Genomic DNA, 23,605 nt, shown 5'->3' on the forward strand with positions numbered 1-23,605 from the left:
TCAATTCTAGAAAAAGAATTATGTCACGAGGAATAAAAAGAAAAATCTTTCTCTGTAGGATTAACTCTTCACCAAATATCAATTAAATTCAAATCTGCCATCATATTAATCACTTGGATTGCCATCTTAGACTTCTTAATTACTCTTGAGTACTTATCCAATAAAGGCTCCAACACCACATTCAAATCTCCCCCAACATCACATTAGAGTTCGATTGTCCAAGTAATAAAGACATATCCACAACAAAAGCTGTATCCTCAACATTAAGAGCATAAACATCAAGCAAAGTCCATGCCTCATTAAAGATTGTACAATTTAATTTTAATAATCTTCCACCATTTTTCTCTTCACTCTGTAACTAAAATGGTAGATTCTTATGTACCAAAATTGCCACACCTTTTGCCTTAGAATTAAATGAAGAATAAAAAATGTGCCCAACCCATTCACGTTTGAGTTTCAAATGTTCCTTAGCTATTAAATGAGTTTCCTTTGCCATTGCGACCACCGTTTCTTCCATTTCTTCCAGATATCAAATACCCTTCTTGCAGCTCTGCCCTCTTTGGAGACCGTGGAGGACTACGTCGTTCCTGGAATTGCGTAATTGGTAAAGACTGAGCAAAATCCATAGCTTCTTTAGGATTATCAAAGAACTTTGGTTGATATCCATCCTGAAAAATCTTCAGTACCGCAGGGTATCTAAATGTTGCCTTATATCCTTTTTTCCACAATAATTCTTTCACAGAATTAAATTCACGTCGTTGAAACATAATTTCCTGACTCAAATCCGGATAGAAGAAAACACGATTACTCTGAACCATCAAAGGAGATTTGTTTTGCTGTGCATTTCTAATAGCCATACGTAAAATAGTCTCTCTATCACAGTAATTTAAACAGCGAACCAGAACAGGTCTTGGATTCTGTCCTGAAAAAGGTCTCCTTCTCAAAGCTCTATGAGCCCGTTCCAATATTAAACCTTCAGAAAACTTATCTTGTCCCAACACTTGTGGAATCCATTCAGTGAAAAATTTTCTTGGATCTAGCCCTTCTCTGCCTTCTGACAAGCTGACAATTTTCACATTATTCCGTCTGGATTGGTTCTCCAAATAATCAACCTTTTTTGCTAAATTTTTATTCTGAATCTGTAACGTTTCAAATGTTTTATTCACATCTTGCAATTGATCTTGTACATCAGATAATCCTTGATCACACATCTCAAGTCTTTCAATAGTTTCAACTTTAAAAGCTCCATAATCAGCGATCTGTTGAGTATTGACATCCACCAATGCATTAATCTTAGAAGTAAGATTATTCATAGAATCACCTAAATGCATCATTGAAGAAAATATCTTATGTTCAAGACTCTTGAAAAGTATATCAACATCAGTAGATCCAGACAGAGTGGGATCCTGCTGTTCTTGTGGAATCAGAGGACCTTCTATCCCTTCTTTTAATTTAGTAGCTTTTCTTGCAGATTGACTCCGTGTAAGAGCCCCTGCTACTGACCCCCCAGAAGTGTCAGGAGGCTGATGATCAGGGTTATCTTTGATCTAAACCTCCTTTAAAAGCTTTGTTACGTCAGTATCTGGAAGAGCTGTTGTAACTGATGGTATAGCAGTCAAATAACAACTCTTTAACTCTCCAACTGGTGGCGCCCCAGCTAATTCAGCAGTCAAAGTCTCAGTAGACGTTGTTTGAAATACTGGCATCCGGCCAGCCCTTTGTTCTAAAGGCAGCAGAAAACGACCTTCAGAAAGACTTACGGAATCAGAACGGAGCTCCAAGGCCGAATTCTTCGCTTGTTTTCCTGGATCCATTTCACGCTGAGTCGTGGCTTTTTGTAAACAAGCAGGCTCAGATAATTTCGGAAAATATAATTTTTTAACAATCTGTTGATGTTTCCTTTTACTTTTTTTTTAACAAATGTACCATTAGGTATTAATTCAACATCTCATACTATTTATAAACTTTTTTAAAAAGTTTTAACGGGCACTTAAAAACAAAACAATAAGTTAGAGTCAGGAGAGGACTGGAAGACACGTCTGTTCCTTACGCCATCTTGCCACGCCCCCCATACACTCAGTGTTAAATGGTGGCGGGGGGGAGGGTGTGGGATGGAAGGGAGATATAAGATGCTTGAACTCTACGGAAACTGTACATTATGGATTACTCTAAATTGTTTTCAATGTTGACGATGTTAACATGATGTTGATAACTGCTGGAGTTCAAGAATGGAAAATCATAAATAAAATATTTAAAAAAAACGATGGAAACAGTAATGTAAGTTGAAAGCACAAAGCTGAAATGTTTGGGACCATCTTCAGACTGCATGGATATCATTTAACAAATAGCTGATCATGCCTCTTGCAGCAAGGGCTGGAAACCCCATCAACGTCTCAGCTGTAGAAGTGTAGAACATTTGCTCAACAACTTGTCATCAAGGAAGGTATTCCCTTTTTGTTGATAATGATAATGAGTTTATAGTCATACACAAGCACGATGTAAATATGCATCAAAATTCTTACTTGCTGCAGCCAAACAGTTGTAGAAAAAAAGTACCCACCATAATATGCATTAAATAACCCCAGGATGGAAAGAGATAATAAATATAAGGGATAGATAAAAAACGCCTTCATCGTTAGACACTTTTACACAGCCACTGAACAGCAGAAAATTTCAGCTCCGGTGACAGTGTAAAAATGTCGGGATGGAATTTTTATGCAAATTCCATCCTGTAATTTTTTCACGCATATCCCTACACATTTTCACGGAGCGGCTGCAGTGTAAATTGATCGCAGCCACTCCAAAAGAAACAGGCCTAATCAATACGATGTTCCCCCTCCAACAATCTCCACACACAGGAAGGCTGTGTAACTCTAAGAGCCCCAGTGTAAATGACCACATAGGGACACACCAGAGGAAAGTATGCTCATTTTTTTTTTGGAATAATTCCGGTTTCTGTGCAAAAATGCCATTTGTCTTCTTGCTTTTCTACTTTTGATGGAGTTTTTGATTTGCAACATGAACTCCATTTATCTTTGTCCAAACTCAACCTGACTGATTAAGCATTTATAGCTTTTTTTTTGTTTTTATTTTCCTTCAACCACTATTCCAGCAATATGTGATAAAACTTTGGATGCAATTCAAGAAAGAACGATCATATAGAAATTGTCTTGAAGTTGAATCAACAAATTCTGTTTAGCCATTTTTGTTCTAACAATCGACTTTGGAGATTTATCTAACAATGGGTCGAAGCAACAATTAAAATCACCTCCTACCAAAATATTATCATATGCTTGACTTAAATTTAAAAAAAAGAGTTTACCATAAATTGCTCATCATCTATATTAGGGGCATAAACATTCATTAAAATCCAAGATTCAGAAAAAAATTTACAATTAACAATCAAAAGCCTACCAACTGCTTCAAAAACTGAATCCAATTTAAAAGATTACTTCTTATGAATTAAAATAGCATTACCTCTTGCTTTAGAATTAAAAGAAGATGCTATAATTTGTCAAACCCAATCTCTTTTTAATGTCTGATGTTCCTTTTCAGTCAAATGTGTCTCAATATCAACTTTCAACTTTTTAATGTATACTAATACCCTCTTTCTCTTAATCGGATTATTTAGCCCATTATCATGAAAAGTAGCAAAATTTAAATTATCCATAAGAAATCACATATACATCCCACATAAGTGGCAAAGTACCTCCCCATGGCTCTATTACAGACAAGTTTAGAGATCTCCTCAAAGAAAGAAATAAACCCAAAAAACCCATAAAGAAAGAAAAAAAACTCTGAAAAAGTACTACAATAATATAATAGTATTACCCCCCTCAATTGTACGGGAGTGACAGATGCCACGAAGTGGCCGATGACATCAAAAGGATTGGTAGTCAAACCAGAACAAACAAAAGTAAAATATAATCAGTTCAAGTACGGTAAGCTTCTTCCAAATCTCAGTTAACTTCATCATCATCAATTCCAATATCAATCAACTGTTGAGTTTCCATCTCTCGCTTCCCTTTCTTCCCTTTTGGAACCAAAACGAGATGTTGAGGGAACTTGTCCTGATCTTGCCTCACCTTACTAACAGGTAAAGAGTTAGCAAAAGTAAGAGCTTCAGCATCATCAGTAAAACATTGAGTTTGATAATTCCCATTAAAAACTTTTAGCACAGCAGGATAACAAAAAGCAAACTTATAACCCTTCTTCAACAGAACAGCTTTAGCTAAAATAAATTCTTTACGACGTTTAATTACAGCTTGACTCAAATCAGCATTCTTAACAAGTAAAAGGCCTTGATTACTTCTAGCATTCTGTACTGCAAGTCTTAAAATCAATTCTCTATCCTGATAACACAAACATCAAATGAGAACAGAACATGGAGCTTGACCAGGGAGAGGCTTCTTTCTAATTGCTCATGAGCTCTATCTAATTCCAGACCATTTGGGAAATAAGCTGTTCCCAAAAATTCAGGAATCCATCTGAAAGAATTGTGCTGGATCCTGACCTTCAAAATATTCCGGAAGACCAACAATTTTAACATTACTTTTCTGGCTCTGATTTTCCAAAACATCAATCTTCTTCAACAAGTCACTTTTCTGAATCTCCCAACCAGTAAATGAATCCTCCATCTGTCCCATCCTCTCTTTACAGTGGTCTACATCATCTTTACAATCAATAAATATATCTTCAATCTTCTTAAATTTATCTTGAATCTTATCCACTGCTTTCAGGCACTTTGCCAGATCCATTTTAATAGAAGACATTTCACCCTTCATTTCAGCCAATTGTTACTTCACAACTGAAAACCCTTGGCTCACTTGCATAGCCAGATTCCTCATGTGCTTAGATAAAGCAGAATCTGAATGATGAGGATCCAACTTAAGATTAAAAGTCTGCTTCATCACAGGCCTACCCTGAAATATAACTGTTCCTTTTTCCCTAGTTGCTCCTCTTCTCCTTCCAATCCAGCGATGTCCTCCTCCTCCTCCATCGATATGGGGGTTGCCTCAACCCAACTATGGGTGTGAATCCCCCCTGGCAATCCAGGATCACTGGACTGAGGGAGGTTGGGTCCCACCGCAGCAATGGGCCATTTCAAACGTAGTGTGCATGAGTGAAGTTTCACGCATGCGCAATTGATCTAGAAGAGATTGACATCGGTCACCAGTTGCATCTTGTGTGGCAGTACACAAAGTCGGCGTCGGAGTAGAATATACTCTACCTGTGGATTGACGCTGCAGTCGAGGCTGAGTTGAAATCGACTCTGGAGGCTCCATTTGTGAGGTAGGCCGAGTTTCTTCAGAAATTGTTGATTGCTCAATGGCTGTTTTCTTAGCTGTTTAGTTTCCCTCATGACTGTTACAAAAGTACTTCAGCAATACTCAGTTGCAAGAGTTTCAACAGTTGCAACAGTTTCAAAAAAATTTTTAAAAACTTTTAAACGGGTTTTGAATAGTTCTGCCGGGGTTAGGTGGTTTCCCATGTCTTCTCCCTAAGCCATCATGCCACTCCCCCTAGATCAACAAATTCTGTAGAAGGAATGGTGACTGGTTTGGAGAGATTGAAAACTAAATTAAAAAGTCTACAAATGGATTAAAAATGGTGTTGAGTTGAAGCGCCCACCTCTTAATTTCTGGGAGGAGTTCTGCGTGGCACATGATTGGAAAGAATGGAGAGTGTGCAGAGGAGATGCACGAAGATATTGCCTTCGATTAAACATTTCTGCTGTAAGGAGAGACTGTAAGGAGAGCCCAGTTTTCTATCCTTGGAGCAGAGGAAGCTGAATGGGGAACTTCAAGATTATTTTATTGTCATGTGATAAAACAGAAATTGTGATATTGTACAAAATTTCCTTTAGTTTACTGTAAGGCAGACCAAGATTTGCCATCAGTAGAAATTGCCTGGGTCCCCTTACAGTCAAAAAAGAGAGGCAAAAGAGAGTTTCCTCAGAATCACTGTGTACCTGAATTTGTCTCTGGTGCTCCCACAGCATCTGCAGCCACACAGCCTTTGGTCCAAACCATCGGCTCCAGATGTGCACTTCTGAAACAATCAGGAAGCCTCCAGCATCCTCGGCCCCCTCTTGCTTCCTGGTTCTGATACCTGGTACCTCCTTCAACCAGTCTCTAGCAGTCCGCAGCCTGGTGTGAGTTCTTGACCACAGTCACCAGTAGCCCGCAGCCTGCATGGGTTCCTCACTTCAAGTCACCAGCAGCCCTGTGTTCTTCAGCCTTAGAGCCCCTCACTGATCTGCCACCATGGTCACTGTCTTGTGGGTCATCTCCTCTGCTTGTTGTCCTCAAGCTGCAGGTAGTCTCCCTGTTGTCTGGTGCCCTGCACCAGTCCTCTGCTTCCCCAGTGTCTGTAACCCCTTGTGGCCACTGCCACTCATAGGTGCCACCATCATGGGCCCGACCCTGCATTCGCAGGATTGTAAATTAAACTACTGTCTGTTCCTTTGTCAGGCCATTTAAAGACTGTACAGAGCCAACAGCAGTCAGAGCGGGCAACTGGACCCCACAGGGGAGTGCTGTGTCTCCGCTTACCCCTCTCTGGTGGGTCTGCACCACCATTTCCTGAGGGGCACAAACAGAGTAGATGGTAAGAAACTTTCCTCCATAGTAATAGCATCTAAAACTAGAGAGCAAAGGGTTAAGAAGTTCAGTGTAATGATGGGGGTTAGAGGCAAAATACATGAATAGCAGAACAGGCTCAATGAGCTGAATGGCTTAATTCTGCTCCTACGTCTTATGTTTTTAGGCTTCTATTATTCTTTATTTTAAGTGTTATATATTAGTAAAGTTACTTTGGGGGTTGGATCAGGGAAAGACACTCCCAGATAACAACCTTTTTAACAGACACAAAGGCAACTATGTTCAAAACTATAAACAGCATTATTATTGTTCAAGTGAAATACTATAAACAATAAATGTTTATTCAAGGCAATATCTATGCAAATAGGAGACCATCTGCTATATGACTCAGGCCTTTGGGAAAATGACACAAAGAAAACATTTTTATTCATCAGAAAGTCACCAGGAGAGTCAGAATTAAAGTGACTTCGGGGAGGATGGTCACTTCTGTCGTTTCTTCTTGTCAGAGGAGAGCAGTGATTTGTGGTGACCATTGTAATGGTCACTTTTGACTGACCCATATCTGGGTAAAGAAAGCAAGGTTGCATTTGGATCATGACCATTTTGATGGTTATTTCGTTTAAACCTTGTCTGGGTTCGTGGAAACATTGTGGAAGTTACAAGTTCCATAACCTCTATGCAAGGAAGAGGGGAATAGTAGTAAAAAAATCATCTGTAGGAAGAATCATTTCACTGAAAGCAATTCAACAAGAATTTGTGAGTTTTGAGAAGTCTGAATACTCGATGTTTCACCTACTCATTAATTACTTCCGAACATCAGTTTAAAGATTCTGATTTCCAACACAAGATTTCTAAAACTGAACTTTGAATTGACTTTTCAGAATTGTGCTTAAGCTGTAACGGTTTGGGTAATCCACACAACACACACACACACACACACACACACACACACACACACACACACACACACACACACACACACACACACACACACACACACACACGTATACATACATTTGCACATAGTTTGGGTTTAGAGTTAAGTAAGATGTTATTTTATTAATAGTTATTAGTAAAAAATATTGTTTTAAGGTACCTTTGTTGCTGGTCTATGACATAATAATATTCTTACCAGCTGAATCTGCAACCTCCTGAATGGGTTGTAGAGCAGGGACTTTCACAACATTTAGGAGGCATCTAAACCAAGCATTTCATTGTCCAAGGCAAAGCCAGCTATGACCAAGCTCTGGTAAACAGGATTAGTACAGAGAGACACTTCATAGTCAGCATGGGTGTGGTGGGATAGAGAGCCTATTTCTGTACTGTTTGACTCTCTGACTTCATGAAATATTTCAAAACCCTTTCAATGAAAATACATTCAACAAATAAAACCTCCATAAGAAATTAATCCAGCTGTGAAAACTTTGGGGGTTAGATTTTAGGTTTCAGATGTATTTGTCAGAGTACACATATGACATCACATACAATCCTGAGATTCTTTCTCCTGTGGGCCAGGCAGAATTACCACTTATTGGAAGTGCAAAATAAACTGATCATACACATGGAAACAAATAAAGAAATGTAAACAAGCTGACTGTGCAAACAGAGAGAAAAAAAAATCAATAAAATGCTAAAGTAAGAGTCCTTAAACGAGTCCCTGGTTGAGTTTGTCGTTGAGGAGTCTGTTGGTGGAGGAGGAGCAGCTGTTCCTGAACCTGGTGGTGTGAGTCTTACGGCATCTATACTTCTTTCCTGAAGGCAGCAGTGAGAACAGAGCGTGTGCTGGGTGGTGTGGATCCTTGATGATTGCTGCTGCTCTCTGATGGACATGTGGATGTTCTCCAAGGGTTGGAGAGGGTTTTGCCTGTGATGTTCCTCCCCAAACCTCAGAGGAAGAAAATGTGCTGATGTGCTTTCTTCATGATGCCATTAGTGTGTTGGCTCCAGGAAAGATCATCTGAGATAGTAAATCCCAAGAACTTAAATTTGCTCTTCCTCTCCACCTCTGATCCCCCAATGACATACTTCTGGTTTTCCTTTCCTGAAGTCAACAATCATCTCCTTGGTTTTGGTGACATTGAGTGTGAGGTTGTTTTATGGTGTATCATTCAGCCAAGTTTTCAATCTCCCTCCTCTATGCTGACTCATCGCTTTTTTTATACAACCCACTACTCTGGCACTATCTGCAAATTTGCATGGTGCTGTTGATGTACTGAACCACACAGTCATAGGTGGAAAGCAAGTAGAGTAGGGAGGGCTAAGAACACAGCTCTATGGTTCCCCCATATTGATGGATATTGTGGAGGAGAGATTAAGGCTGGTGTTGATTAAAGGCATGGATTAGGCATTGAATAAGTTGGACAGGTACATTGAAGAGGAAGGTTTAGAGGTATATGGGTTAGAAGCAGGCAAATTGGACTAGTTCAGATTGGCCACTTGGTTGGCATGGTTGATTTGGGCTGAAAGTCCTGTTTCCAAGATGTATATTATGATTCTAAATATCTGGCAGTAAAGATCATGTAGAATTAAAAAGCTAATAACAGTAAGTAATTTAAAGCCTTTAATGTCACAAAAGAGAAATGCTAGATACATTGAGGGACTAAAACAAATTTATTGGAATTGGCCATATGAAACCCAGGGGTCCAAAAGGGTCATACGAATTTTGCAGCAGACCTCTCAGCCCATCTGGTCCATGCTGACCAAGCTGTCAATGCAAGGTAGTCCCATTTGCCTGCTTCAGTCAATATCTCTCTCAACCTTAGTTAGTCCCAACAGATTATAAGTTATTGTTCACCCGTGGAGAAAGGAGAGAAATGAGGAAAGTAGGGAACTATGGATTAGTTAACCTAATACTGAGATAATAAGGATCCTGACCTGAACTGTTGGCCATACATTTCTCTCCATGAATACCACCTGACCTACTGAATCCCTCCAGCTTTGCTTTGTTCAAGATTCTAGTATTTGTGGTTCTTGTGTCTTTAACATCTGTTGTCACCACAATGCTGGAACCCCTCTTGAGGCCACAGTAGTGGGGCTCCTGGATGTCATGATGTAATTGTGCAGAGTCAATGGTTTTTTTAAACTCAGAATCATGTTTGAGTTGCTTGAGCATTTAACCAAGCAGAGTAAATAAATGGATGTAACGGATCAGGATTTGCAAGACCAAATGATAAGATCCCACCAAAATAATTGTCATAAAAAATATGGGTTAAAGGATTGGGAGCAATATAGCATATATGTGTGCGTAATTGTTGCTACCGTGTAATAGTCAACCCCCCCCCACCCCCCGACTCATTTCTTGGCAGAAATCTGGTGTTTTTGTATGATCCATGTAAATAAATGTCAGCCCCCTTATTTTTTGACCCCAGCTGCCCACCCATCCGAGCTCCCGATCCTTGTCCTGGCTATCCGCCCATCCGAACATCTGACGCCCCGAATGCCCAGCCATCTGAGCTCCCAACTGTGGATCCCTCACCCCGGTCATGCACCCATTCACTCTCCTGATGTCCTGGCCACCTGCCCATCTGAACTGTTGGCCATACATTTCTCTCCATGAATACCACCTGACCTACTGAATCCCTCCTGCTTTGCTTTGTTCAAGATTCTAGTATTTGTGGTTCTTGTGTCTTTAACATCTGTTATCACCACAATTTTGGAACTCCTCTTGAGCCTTGATCACCCACCCAACCGAGCTTCCAATGCCCCGACCACAGACTTACCACCCGGTCTTGGACATCTGAGCTCCCAATACCTTGAATGACGCGGGTACTTATCAAAGTCAAAAGTATGATCCATGTAAAAGTTGACTCCCCCACTCCCTTTATTTGGCCTAAAAAAGTGGTCCAAAAAATTCAACAATTTCACAAGAATGTACAGTATGCTAGCACAGAGATAGGTTTGTTAAAGGTCAAAAAGCAGAATCAGAATATAGGGGTCACTTACATCTTAGCAGACTGTTGCTAATAAAATTTTTTGAAATTTAGCAAATTAGGGGAAATGCTCCCCATAATGTAATTAAGTTTTCTGCTGATAAAAAGTGAGGTTGAAAGTGAACAGGGAGGAGAGGGCAACAAGTCTGCAAAGAAGCATCAAGGTGCTGGTGTATGGAAGATATTATGTGCCGTTTGATGGTATTCTTTGCCAACATATTGAGTCCAGAGAGATTACAATTGGTGAAGGAAATTGGGAACAAGGGGTTTGGGAATGATGGCATTGGGTTGGAGGTCAGAAAGTGGTAAGGATAGGTAGTTTAAGGAGACGTTGGAGTGCAGAGGAGATTCACATGGATGATTCCGTGAATGAAAGGGTTATGAGGAGTGTTTTGACAGTCCTTGGCCTCTACTCATCAGAATTTAGGAGAATGGCACGATCTCATTGAAACATTTTGAATGTTGAAAGGCATAGTAGATGTAGAAAGGTTGTTTTTCATGGTGGGAGAGTCTAGGACTAGAGGGCACAACTTCAAGATTGAAAGGCGGCCACTTGGAACAGAGATGCATTGCAATTTCTTCAGTCAGAGAGTGGTAAATCTATGGAATTCGTTGTCACATTGCCTAAAAAATAATTTATCTGTATGGACTGAACTAGGAAGACTATGAAGCAATGTGTTCCTCTGCCACACACAGAAGGAGAAAAAGTACAAGGAACCAATGTATTTCTTTGTCGACTGACGAGGTGACCTGATGAAACATTTTGAGATTGTCAACCAACCCAAAAATGTGGATTCAAAACGCTTCAAATAAAAATGTACAATTGAATTTCTGAGGAATTATTTTTGCAGTAGGAGAGAGGTGAGACAGCGATGAAATTAAGTGGATTACATTACTTTATTAATAGATCAATTGGTGAAATATTATTGATTTCAGGGGTTTATATTAATAAAGTAATGCATTTTATTTCATAACTGCTTAATTCTTTTCATATCAAGTATCCAATATCTTGAGATCTAAAGTGAGAGACCTTTGATTTAAATCAACGAGGACACTTCAGCATCTCTCTCTCTCTCTCTAGTGTTAGACCAGCCAGGACATTTCTTCACCCCACCGCCAAAAATAACCAATAACCTTGTCTTATTGTGATAACCAGTTCTTTTTTTTATAAACACAATTCATATCAGTTCATAGAAATTAAGATGGAATTGGCCACAAGAAAAATTAATGTTATATTTATTTATAATATTGGTCTAGATAAAATGCAGAATTAGCTGCATGGGATCTTATCCATGCCATGAGTTCTCACGCATGCGCGTCAAGCCCTAAAACAGATTTGGCACTGTCCTTAATCATAACTAGCTCGGGATCCCAGTGTATGAACTGATCCTTCCACCAATCCAGGAAACTATTTTCTTCTTCCTTTTCTATATTTCATATAAAACTATATATCTCATTTATATTTTTTGTATAGTTTTTGTGCAGGAGGGAGGGAGGGAGGGGAGGGAAAGGGCAGGGTAAAAACCATCATGTAACCATTGTAAGTTTTAAAACTTATGTTTTAAATGTTTTTCATAAACATTTATTAATTTCATGTACAGGGAAAAATTAAATAAAATATTAAAATATAATAACTCGCTTGAGGCTGGAAAGCTTTCCAAGGATATCTCTGAATCCATTCTACATCTCAGGGGAAAAAAAATTGTAATTCTGATTACTGAATAAAATGTGATGGATGAGGCAAGAAACTCCAAACCATGGGTATACTTGACAACTATTTCATCTTTCCAACCGACTTGTTTAAGGTTATTTTCTGAGTGTGATGGAGCTATGTCATAATGTTATTGCTTTTCACACAACTTCCAGTGGTTATTAGCGAAAATTGCGTGGCTAGAAAATCTAGTTATTCGTTTATAATAACCAAGTTCCCTGTGAGAAATAATCTTTGATATATTACAGTGTAACACTGCCATTACTCTTGTCAAAGATTATTTGAAAATCTTAAACAACCCATTATGTGCACATAGTCAGGTAGAGAGAAGAGATTAGAAGCCGTTAGAACAATGCTAAAAAAAAGTGCAATTTTATACATGGCAAATTATTATTGCAGTACGAGAGGGTTATATATACATGTTTCATAATGGACCCAGTTTCAGTTTGGCATTCATTTATTCTTATTGCAAAATATGCTCTATTCAATTTCTCATTGATTGGGAGACTTTCTCTTAGGAGTCCAAAGATGTATAACACAGGAACAGATCATTCAGCCCAACCACTCACATTTATGCTTTCCCTTTCCACATCCACGCCCACTATTGACCAGTGGCACTCACATCAACAATGATGAAGCGTTTTGAAAGGCTGACGTTGAAGGATATCACTACTCCTGTTTGAGTAGTGACATGATCCATTCCACTTCGCCTATGGTAGCAACAGGTCTTCAGCGGATGCCATCTCACTTACTCTACACAACACCCTGGAACACTTGGACAGCAAAGATGCATATATCAGGATGTATTTTATCGACTGCAGTTCAGCATTTAACACCATCATCCCCTTAACATGATCAGCAAACTCCAAGATCTGGGACTCAAAACCCTCTGTGTAATTGGATCTTGGGTTTCCTCACCTCCAGATCATAATCAGTGTGGCTTGGTAAGAACATCTCCTCCACAATCTCCATCAGTACCGTAGTACCTTAGCCCCCTGCTCGACTCACTTTACACTTCTGACTATGTGGTTCGGTACGACAGCAACACTATCTGCAAGTTCCCTTATGATACTATGGAAAAAGGGGCGATGAGTCAGCCTACAAGAGGGAGATTGAAAACTTGGCTGAATGGAGCCCACCAATAACCTTGCACTCAATGTCACCAAAACTAAGGAGCTGGTTGTTGATTTAAGGAAGGGAAAACCAGAGGTGTATGATCCAGTTACCATTGGGGGAATAAGAGGTGGAGAGGGTGAGCAAATTTAAGTTCTTGAGAGTCACTGTCTCTGAGGACTTTCCTGGCCCAACACCCTAATGGCATCATGAAGAAAGCATGTCAGTGCTTCTACTTCTTCAGGACTTTGTGGAGGTTTGGCATAAATTTGGAAACCCTGGCAAATTTCTAGCGATGTGTGGCTGACCAGCTGCATCATTGCCTGGTCTTCTTTGGCTTGGCTTCGCGGACGAAGATTTATGGAGGGGGTAAAAAAGTCCACGTCAGCTGCAGGCTCGTTTGTGGCTGACCAGTCCGATGCGGGACAGGCAGACACGATTGCAGCGGTTGCAAGGGAAAATTGGTTGGTTGGGGTTGGGTGTTGGGTTTTTCCTCCTTTGCCTTTTGTCAGTGAGGTGGGCTCTGCGGTCTTCTTCAAAGGAGGCTGCTGCCCGCCAAACTGTGAGGCGCCAAGATGCACGGTTTGAGGCGTTATCAGCCCACTGGCGGTGGTCAATGTGGCAGGCACCAAGAGATTTCTTTAGGCAGTCCTTGTACCTTTTCTTTGGTGCACCTCTGTCACGGTGGCCAGTGGAGAGCTCGCCATATAATACGATCTTGGGAAGGCGATGGTCCTCCATTCTGGAGACGTGACCCATCCAGCGCAGCTGGATCTTCAGCAGCGTGGACTCGATGCTGTCGACCTCTGCCATCTCGAGTACCTCGACGTTAGGGGTGTGAGCGCTCCAATGGATGTTGAGGATGGAGCGGAGACAACGCTGGTGGAAGCGTTCTAGGAGCCGTAGGTGGTGCCGGTAGAGGACCCATGATTCGGAGCCGAACAGGAGTGTGGGTATGACAACGGCTCTGTATACGCTTATCTTTGTGAGGTATTTCAGTTGGTTGTTTTTCCAGACTCTTTTGTGTAGTCTTCCAAAGGCGCTATTTGCCTTGGCGAGTCTGTTGTCTATCTCATTGTCGATCCTTGCATCTGATGAAATGGTGCAGCCGAGATAGGTAAACTGGTTGACCGTTTTGAGTTTTGTGTGCCCGATGGAGATGTGGGGGGGCTGGTAGTCATGGTGGGGAGCTGGCTGATGGAGGACCTCAGTTTTCTTCAGGCTGACTTCCAGGCCAAACATTTTGGCAGTTTCCGCAAAGCAGGATGTCAAGCGCTGAAGAGCTGGCTCTGAATGGGCAACTAAAGCGGCATCATCTGCAAAGAGTAGTTCACGGACAAGTTTCTCTTGTGTCTTGGTGTGAGCTTGCAGGCGCCTCAGATTGAAGAGACTGCCATCCGTGCGGTACCGGATGTAAACAGCGTCTTCATTGTTGGGGTCTTTCATGGCTTGGTTCAGCATCATGCTGAAGAAGATTGAAAAGAGGGTTGGTGCGAGAACACAGCCTTGCTTCACGCCATTGTTAATGGAGAAGGGTTCAGAGAGCTCATTGCTGTATCTGACCCGACCTTGTTGGTTTTCGTGCAGTTGGATAATCATGTTGAGGAACTTTGGGGGACATCCGATGCGCTCTAGTATTTGCCAAAGCCCTTTCCTGCTCACGGTGTCGAAGGCTTTGGTGAGGTCAACAAAGGTGATGTAGAGTCCTTTGTTTTGTTCTCTGCACTTTTCTTGGAGCTGTCTGAGGGCAAAGACCATGTCAGTGGTTCCTCTGTTTGCGCGAAAGCCGCACTGTGATTCTGGGAGAATATTCTCGGCGACACTAGGTATTATTCTGTTTAGTAGAATCCTAGCGAAGATTTTGCCTGCAATGGAGAGCAACGTGATTCCCCTGTAGTTTGAGCAGTCTGATTTCTCGCCTTTGTTTTTGTACAGGGTGATGATGGTGGCATCACGAAGATCCTGAGGCAGTTTACCTTGGTCCCAACAAAGCTTGAAAAACTCATGCAGTTTGGCATGCAGAGTTTTGCCGCCAGCCTTCCAGACTTCTGGGGGGATTCCATCCATACCTGCTGCTTTGCCACTTTTCAGTTGTTCGATTGCCTTATATGTCTCATCCAGGGTGGGAACCTCATCCAGCTCTAGCCTTAGGGGCTGTTGAGGGAGCTGGAGCAGGGCGGAATCTTGGACTGAGCGGTTGGTACTGAAAAGAGATTGGAAGTGTTCTGACCATCGGTTGAGGATGGAGATCTTGTCGCTGAGGAGGACTTTGCCATCTGAGCTGCGCAGCGGGCTTTGGACTTGGGGTGAGGGGCCGTACACAGCCTTTAGAGCCTCGTAGAAACCCCTGAAGTCGCCAATGTCCGCGCTGAGCTGTGTTCGTTTGGCGAGGCTAGTCCACCACTCATTTTGGATCTCCCGGAGTTTGCGCTGAAGATGGCTGCATGCGCGACGGAAGGCTTGTTTTTTCTCTGGACAGGACGGCTTTGTAAGGTGAGCCTGGTGGGCAGCTCGCTTCTTTGCCAGCAGCTCCTGGATTTCCTGGCTGTTTTCGTCAAACCAGTCCTTGTTTTTCCTGGAGGAGAAGCCCAGTACCTCTTCAGTGGATTGCAGTATGGTAGTCTTCAACTGATCCCAGAGGGTTTCAGGGGACGGGTCCGTGAGGCGGGTTGCAACGTCGAGCTTTGCTTTGAGGTTTGCCTGGAAGTTTCCTCTCGCTTCGTCTGACTGCAGTTTTCCAACATTGAACCTCTTTCTGGGGGCTTTATTGTTCCTGGGCTTTGGCTTGAAGTGAAGGTTGAGCTTGCAGCGAACCAGCCGGTGGTCAGTGTGGCATTCCGCGCTAGGCATGACCCTGGTGTGGAGCACATCTTGTTTGTCACTTTCTCGCACCAGGATGTAGTCCAGGAGGTGCCAGTGTTTGGATCGGGGATGCATCCAGGTAGTCTTAAGGCTGTCCCTCTGCTGAAAAAGGGTGTTTGTAATGACAAGCCGCTGTTCTGCGCAGAGCTCCAACAGGAGGCGCCCATTGTCGTTGCACTTGCCGACGCCATGCTTGCCCAGGATTCCTGGCCAGGTTTCTGAGTCTTTGCCGACACGAGCGTTGAAGTCGCCCAGGATGACAACCTTGTCGGCTGTAGGGGTACGTTGGATGAGGTTGCGCAGGTCGGTGTAGAACTTGTTCTTTTCTGCTGGTTCCGCCTGGAGGGTTGGAGCATAGACACTGATGAGGGTGATGTGATGCTTGTTTTGAAGTGGGAGTCGCATGGACATGATTCGGTCCGAGAGGCCTGTCGGAAGGTTTTCGAGTTTGGAGGCAATGAAGCTCTTGACCATGAAGCCTACACCAGATAGGCGTCGTTCATCCGAAGGCTTGCCAGACCAGTAGAGTGTGTAGCCCGCGCCGCGTTCTTGGAGGCTGCCTACATCTGCCAGGCGGACTTCACTGAGAGCGGCTATGTCGATGTCAAGTCTGAGGAGTTCATGTGCAATGAGGGCAGACCGACGTTCAGGTCGGTGGCTGTCAGTCTTGTCTAGCATGGTTCTGATGTTCCAGCATGCTAGCTTGAGTTTGTGAGCATCTTTTGAGGGGGAGGACGTGGAGGGGGAGGACGTGGAGGGGGAGGACGTTGAGGGGGAGGACGTGGACCTGTCCTCGGGCCTGCGCAAAGGAGCTTTTAGGTGGAGTGCAGTGCGCGCAGTACTCGCCCCACCCTTTACACCCATGGTTCGTGTGCCGTGGCAAAGCAAGCTGGGACGTGGCAGCGAGGTCCTTGGGTCGTAGGTTTTATATCGGAGTGGCCTTCTCCTATGCAGGTTTCTTACCCGGGCTGGAGGGGTCTGCCTCCCCTCCTAGGTCGGTCCATACTGCCCGGACCGGGGCCGAGGCCGCCGCAGTTCACCCTGTGCCTGGACTGGGGATAACAATACCCCCGAGCAAAAATCCTTACAAAAAGTAGTGGACACACCCATGACATCACAGGCAAAACCCTCCACACTATTGAGAACATCTACAGGGAATGCTGCCAAAAGAGGGCAGCAGCAATCATCAAGGATCCACACCTCCCCGCACACGCTCTGTTCTCGCTGCTACCATCAGCAAAGAGGTACAGATGCCACAAGACCTGCACCACAGTCACCCTCTACCATCAGACTCCTCAAGAGCAAATCGATTTGGGGACTTATTTAAGGACTCTTACTTTTACACTTTATTGATGTTTTTCTCTGTATTATAGTTAGTTTGTTTACATGTCTTGTTTGTTTACATGTGTACATTGAGTCATATTTTTTGCACTGCCAGTAAATGGTAATTATGCCTGGCCTGCAGGAAAAGGAATCTCAGGTTTGTATGTAATGTCAGGTATGTACTCTGGCAACAAATCTGAATCTCATATGATCCCTCGTTCTCCTTTTGTAAGTTTTCTCAGTGTCTTTTGTGTATATTAATCACTCAAATGCTCCCTGTGGCAACAAGTTCTGCATTCATACCAATCTTTGGGGAAACCTGTTTCTTGCTAACCATTCTAGAATCATGGTCTCCAGTATTTTTATACATGTGGAAAACATTCTCTTTACAATCTTTTAATTCACTTATAGATCTGGGCAACGTTTCCAGGCTGCCTTTTATCACCCTGAGGAACAACACGTTATATTCCTCATGGACAGCCTTAAACTTAACGGCATGAACATTGAAGTGAACTAGAGAGATTGCCGCTGCTGGAAACGCTGGAGAAGCACACAAAATGCTGGAGGAACTCAGCAAGACATGGAAGGCAAAAGAGAGTCAAAAATCTACATCAGGAATAGCAAGAAATGAGCAGGTGTCCCATTAAATTGGGGCGAGGGGGAGAGGAGCACAAGATGACAGGTGAATACAGGTGGGGGGGGGGTGCGGAAGAAATGAAAAAATATAGGAAGCTGAGAAGTTATGGGAGGAAGAGGCACAGGGCTGAGGAAGATTCACTCTTATAGAAGGAAGACAGTGAAGGGGGTGGGGAGCTGGAGGAAGGAAGGAGTGGGTGACAGGCAGGAAGAGAGGGTGGTGTAGGAAAAGAGAAAGAAAGGAGAAGGAAGATTAAGGTCAAAGAGATAGGGGAAAGCAAAGAGAGATTTGCCAGATATTGGAGGTCAATTTTGATGCCATCTGATGCCAAGACAGCATTTAACGTGTTGTCCATTCAAATTGCATGTGGCCACATTAGCACTGAGTTCCTCTGTCTCCAACTCTTCTTTACCTTCTCCTGTGCTCAACTTTTTCCTCTCTCTCATTTTTTTCCATCCTCCTTCCAAATAGTTCTCCCATTACCTGTTTCTCCACCTTTTGCAACTTCTGTCCAATCACCACTAGGCCCTTCTCCCAGCTTCTTTCCCCCTTTATATGTGTAATTGCACCTTTTCGCCTGAGTCTTGATAAAGAATTCCACCTTGAAACGTTAACTGACTTTCTCCCCATTGGATACCGTTGAGTTCCTCCAGCAATTCTTTGTCAGTTCAAGACTCCAGCAGCTGCAGCATTTGTGTTCCTCCATCATTTATTGCTCATCTGGTGAAGCCCTGTAGAAAATAGTTGTGTGCTTCCATCTTGACCTGCTAGAGTCCTTCCCACCCTGCTATTGAGCAGTGAATTATTGGCTTTAAACTCAGCCACAATGTATGATTGGTGATGTATTTCTGGCATGGGGTGGCAAATGTCACACCGCTGTTTGACAAAGAACGTAGGCAAAAGGAAGGTTACCATGGGCCAGTTAGCTTAACATCTGTAGTCAGGAAAATAGCTGTCATTAAGGAAGAAATTGTGGGACATGGATAGAGATTGCTCCATCAGGCAGACACAGCATGGATTCTGGAAGGGAAGGTCATGTATGACAAAGTTACTGGAGTTTTCTGAGGATATAATGAGCATAGTGGGTAGAGGCGAACAGGTGGATGTCTAATCATTGGATTTAATGAAGCCATTTGATAAGCTGCCGTATAAAAGACATCCATCAGTTAAGAATGCATGAGGCTGGGAATAAAGTATTAGCATGGATCAAGGATGGGTTAACCAACAGAAGGGAGAGAGTTGGGATAAATAGGCGTTTCTCTGGTTGGCAACCAGTGGTGAGTGGAGTACCGCAGAGGCTAGAGCTGGGCCCGCAAGTGTTCTTGAATGTACATTAACAATTTGGAAGGGGCCAAGTGTAGCGTATCGAAATGCAGTGGTGATGCTAAATTGAATGGAAAAGCAAATGGTTAAGGATCTGGAGAATCTGCAGAGAGATTACGGATAGGTGAAATGAGTGAGCAGGGGTCTGGCAGATAGATAATGATGTTGGTAAATGTGAGGTTATCCACCTTGGAAGGAAATTAAAGATCAAATTCTTTACACAGAGTGTAGTGGGTGTTTGGAATGAGATGCCAGTTGAATTGGTGAATGTGGGATTAATTTTAACATTTAATAAAAATTTGGACAGGTACATGTATGGGAGGGATATAGAGTGATATGGACTGGGTGCAGGTCAGTGGGACTAGGCAGAATAATAGCTTGGCACAAACAAGGCCTGTTTTCTGTGCTGTAATGTTTTATGGCTCTATGGTACAGGTGAGGCTACACCTGGGGTACTATATGCAGTTCTAGTCTCCCTACTTAACTGTCTTTGGAGGCGGTGCAGAGGAGGTTCATCAGGTTGATTGCAGAGATGAGAAGATTAGCCTATGAGGAGAAATTGTACAGAAGGGAATCCAGAAGAATGAGAGCGAATCTTATAAACACATAAAATTATGAAAGAAATAGATAAAATAGAGGCAGGAAAGTTGAGACTAGAACTAGGGAGCAAAGCATCAAGATTTGGGGAGTAGATTTAGGATGGGGATGAGGAGGAACTGCTTCTCCAAGAGAGTAGTCAACCTGTGGAATTATTTGCCCAAGGAAGCAGAAGAAGCAGCCTCATTCAATATACTTAAGACACAGTTAAATAGATTCTTACATAGGATGGGAATTAGGGATTATGGGAAAAAGGCAGGAAAAAGGAGCTGAGTTCAAAAAGGAGCTGTTTCTATTTCATTAGTTTTCACTCAGGAAATGGCCACAGAGTCGTGGGAAGTAAGGAAAGCAAGCAGTGAAGTCATGGAACTTGTGTAGATTAAAGAAGAGGAAGTGCTTGTTGTCTTCAAACAAATAACGATGGACAAATCCCCAGGGCCTGACAAGATATTCCCTTGGTCCTTGAGTGAGGCTAGTGTAGAAAATGTAGGGGCTCTGCCAGCAATATTTAAAATGTCCTTAGCTATGGGTGTGATGCCAGAGGAAGGTGAAAATAAATCCAAAGAGTTTCTATGGATATATTAGGGATAAAACTGGCCCCCTGGAGGATGAGAGTGGATAGCTATGCGTGGAGCCAAAAGATCTGGGGGAGATTTTAAACAATATTTTTTCTTCAGTATTTACTAAGAAGGCTATTGATCTGTGTAAAGGAAGGGAAATAAGAAGGGAAGTTATGGAAATTATGATGATTGAAGAAGAGAAAGTACTGGTGTTTTTAAGGAAAATAAAGCTGGATAAGTCTCCAGGTCCTGGAAAGATATTCCTTCGGGCCTTGAGGAATGTTAGTGTAGAAAAAGCACAGGCTTTGACAGAGATGTTTAAAATGTCATTAGTAATAGGAATGGTGCTGGAGGACTGGAGGGTAGCTCATGTAGATCCATTGTTTAAAAAAGGTGCTCAGAGTAAATCTAGTAATTATAGGCCTGTAAGTTTGATGTCAGTGGTGGAAAGGAACATAGGAACATAGGAACATAGGAAGTAGGAACAGGAGTAGGCCAAAAATGGCCCATCGAGCCTGCTCCGCCATTCAATACGATCATGGCTGATCTAAGTTATGACCTAACTTCACCTACCTGCCTTCTCCCCATATCCCCTAATTTCTCTATCATGTAAAAATTTATCTAACCAAATTTTAAATATGTTTAATGAGGCAGCCTCAACCATTTCCCCGGTTAGAGAATTCCAAACATTCACTACTCTCTGGGAAAAACTATTTTTCCTCATCTCTGTCCTAAATCTACTCCCCCGAATCTTGAGACTGTGTCCTCTCATTTTAGTTTCCCCGGCCAGCTCAAAAAACCTTCCTACATCTATCCTATCCATACCCTTCATAATCCTATATGTTTCTATAAGATCTCCTCTCATTCTTCTGGACTCGAGCGAATACAATCCTAGACGATTTAATCTTTCATCATAAGTCAACCCCTTCATCCCAGGGATCAACTTAGTACACCTCCTCTGGACCGTCTCCAAAGCCAGTATATCCTTCCTCAAATATGGAGACCAGAACTGGACACAGTACTCCAGGTGCAGTCTCACCAGTACCTTATACAGTTGCAACATTACCTCCCTACTCCTGAATTCAATTCCTCTAGCGATGAAGGCCAACATTCCATTTGCCTTCTTAATAACCTGCTGCACCTGCAACCTAACTTTTTGCGATTCATGCACAAGCACTCCCAAGTCCCTCTGCACAACAGTATGCTGTAGCTTTTCTCCCTTTAAATAATATTCAGCTCTTTTATTTTTCTTGCCAAAGTGGATAATCTCACACTTACTAACATTGTACTCCATCTGCCAGACCTTTGCCCACTCATCCAGCTTAACTATATCCCTCTGCAGACTCTCCACATCCTCATTACAATTTGCTCTTCCATTCAATTTGGTGTCATCCGCAAACTTGACGACACCACATTTTGTCCCCTCCTCCAAGTCATCAATGTAAATGATGAACAGTTGTGGGCCTAACACTGACCCCTGCGGCACCCCACTTACCACTCTCTGCCAACCTGAAAAACTCCCACTTATCCCGACTCTCTGCCTCCTGTCAGACAACCAATTTTCAATCCAGGCCAATATACTTCCCCGGACTCCACTTTCCTGTAACTTACTGATAAGTCTCTTGTGTGGCATCTTATCAAACGCTTTCTGGAAATCCAAATATACAACATCAACCTGTTCCCCTCTATCCACCGCACCCATTATATCCTCAAAGAATCCTAACAAGTTTGTCAAACAAGATCTTCCCTTTCTAAAACCATGCTGCGTCTGCCTGATTGAACCCTTACGTTCCAAAAGTTTCACTATTTCATCTTTAATGACAGCTTCAAACATTTTTCTAACTACAGATGTCAAGCTAATTGGCTGATAATTTCCAGTCTTCTGCCTACATCCCTTCTTAAAAAGTGGCGTGACATTTGCTGTCTTCCAGTCTGCCGCGATCCTACCCAGAATCCAAGGAATTTTGGTATATGACCACCAATGCATCAAGTATAACTTCTGCCATTTCCTTCAGAACCCTTGGATGCATATCATCAGGACCAGGTGATTTGTCTGGCTTTAGTCCCATTAGTTTCTCCATCACTACTTCCTTTGTTACAACTATTTTATCAAGGCCCTCCCCAACATTCGCATCCTTAACTCCGCACTTGGGCATGCTGGACGTGTCTTCCACAGTGAAGACTGACACAAAATATTTGTTTAATGCCTCGGCCATTTCCTCATTTTTTGCTACCAGTATTCCTTTCTCATCCTCCAAGGGTCCTATGTTAACTCTGGCCACCATCTAAGCATTCTTAGAGATGGTATATATAAATATTTGGATAGTCAGGGTTTGATTTGGAACAGTCAACATGGATTTGTGAGGGGAAGATCATGGTTGGCAAACTTTATCAATTTTTTTGAGGAGGTTACTAGGAAAATTGATGAGGGTAATGCAGTGGGTGTTCCATCTATGGACTTTAGTAAGTCCTTTGATAAGGTTCCTCAGGGAAGGTTCGTTAGGAAGGTTCAATCATTAGGCATTAAGATTAAAGTAGTAAAATGGATTCAATAATGGTTGAATGGGAGATGCCAGAAAGTAGTGGTAGATAACTGGTTTGTCAGATTGGAAGCCAGTGACTCGTGGTGTGCCTCAGGTTTCAGTATTTGGTCCATTACTATTTGTCATATACATTAATGATCTGGAAAATGGGGCGGTAAAATGGATTAGTAAGTATGCAGATGATACTAAGATAGGTGGAACTGTGGAGAGTGAAGAAGGGTTTCAAAGCTTGCAGAGGGATTTGGGCCAGTTAGAAGAGTGGGCTGTAAGATGGCAGATGGAGTTTAATGCAGAAGTGTGAGCTGTTACAATATGTCAAAAGCTCTCTTACCACCCTATCCACCTGTGATGCCACAGGGTTAATCAAAATAGGACATACAATAGTAGAGCATTGATGAGTGCAGT

The sequence above is a fragment of the Narcine bancroftii genome, chromosome 6 (genome assembly GCF_036971445.1).
Source record: "Narcine bancroftii isolate sNarBan1 chromosome 6, sNarBan1.hap1, whole genome shotgun sequence".
Taxonomy (NCBI): Eukaryota; Metazoa; Chordata; class Chondrichthyes; order Torpediniformes; family Narcinidae; genus Narcine; species Narcine bancroftii.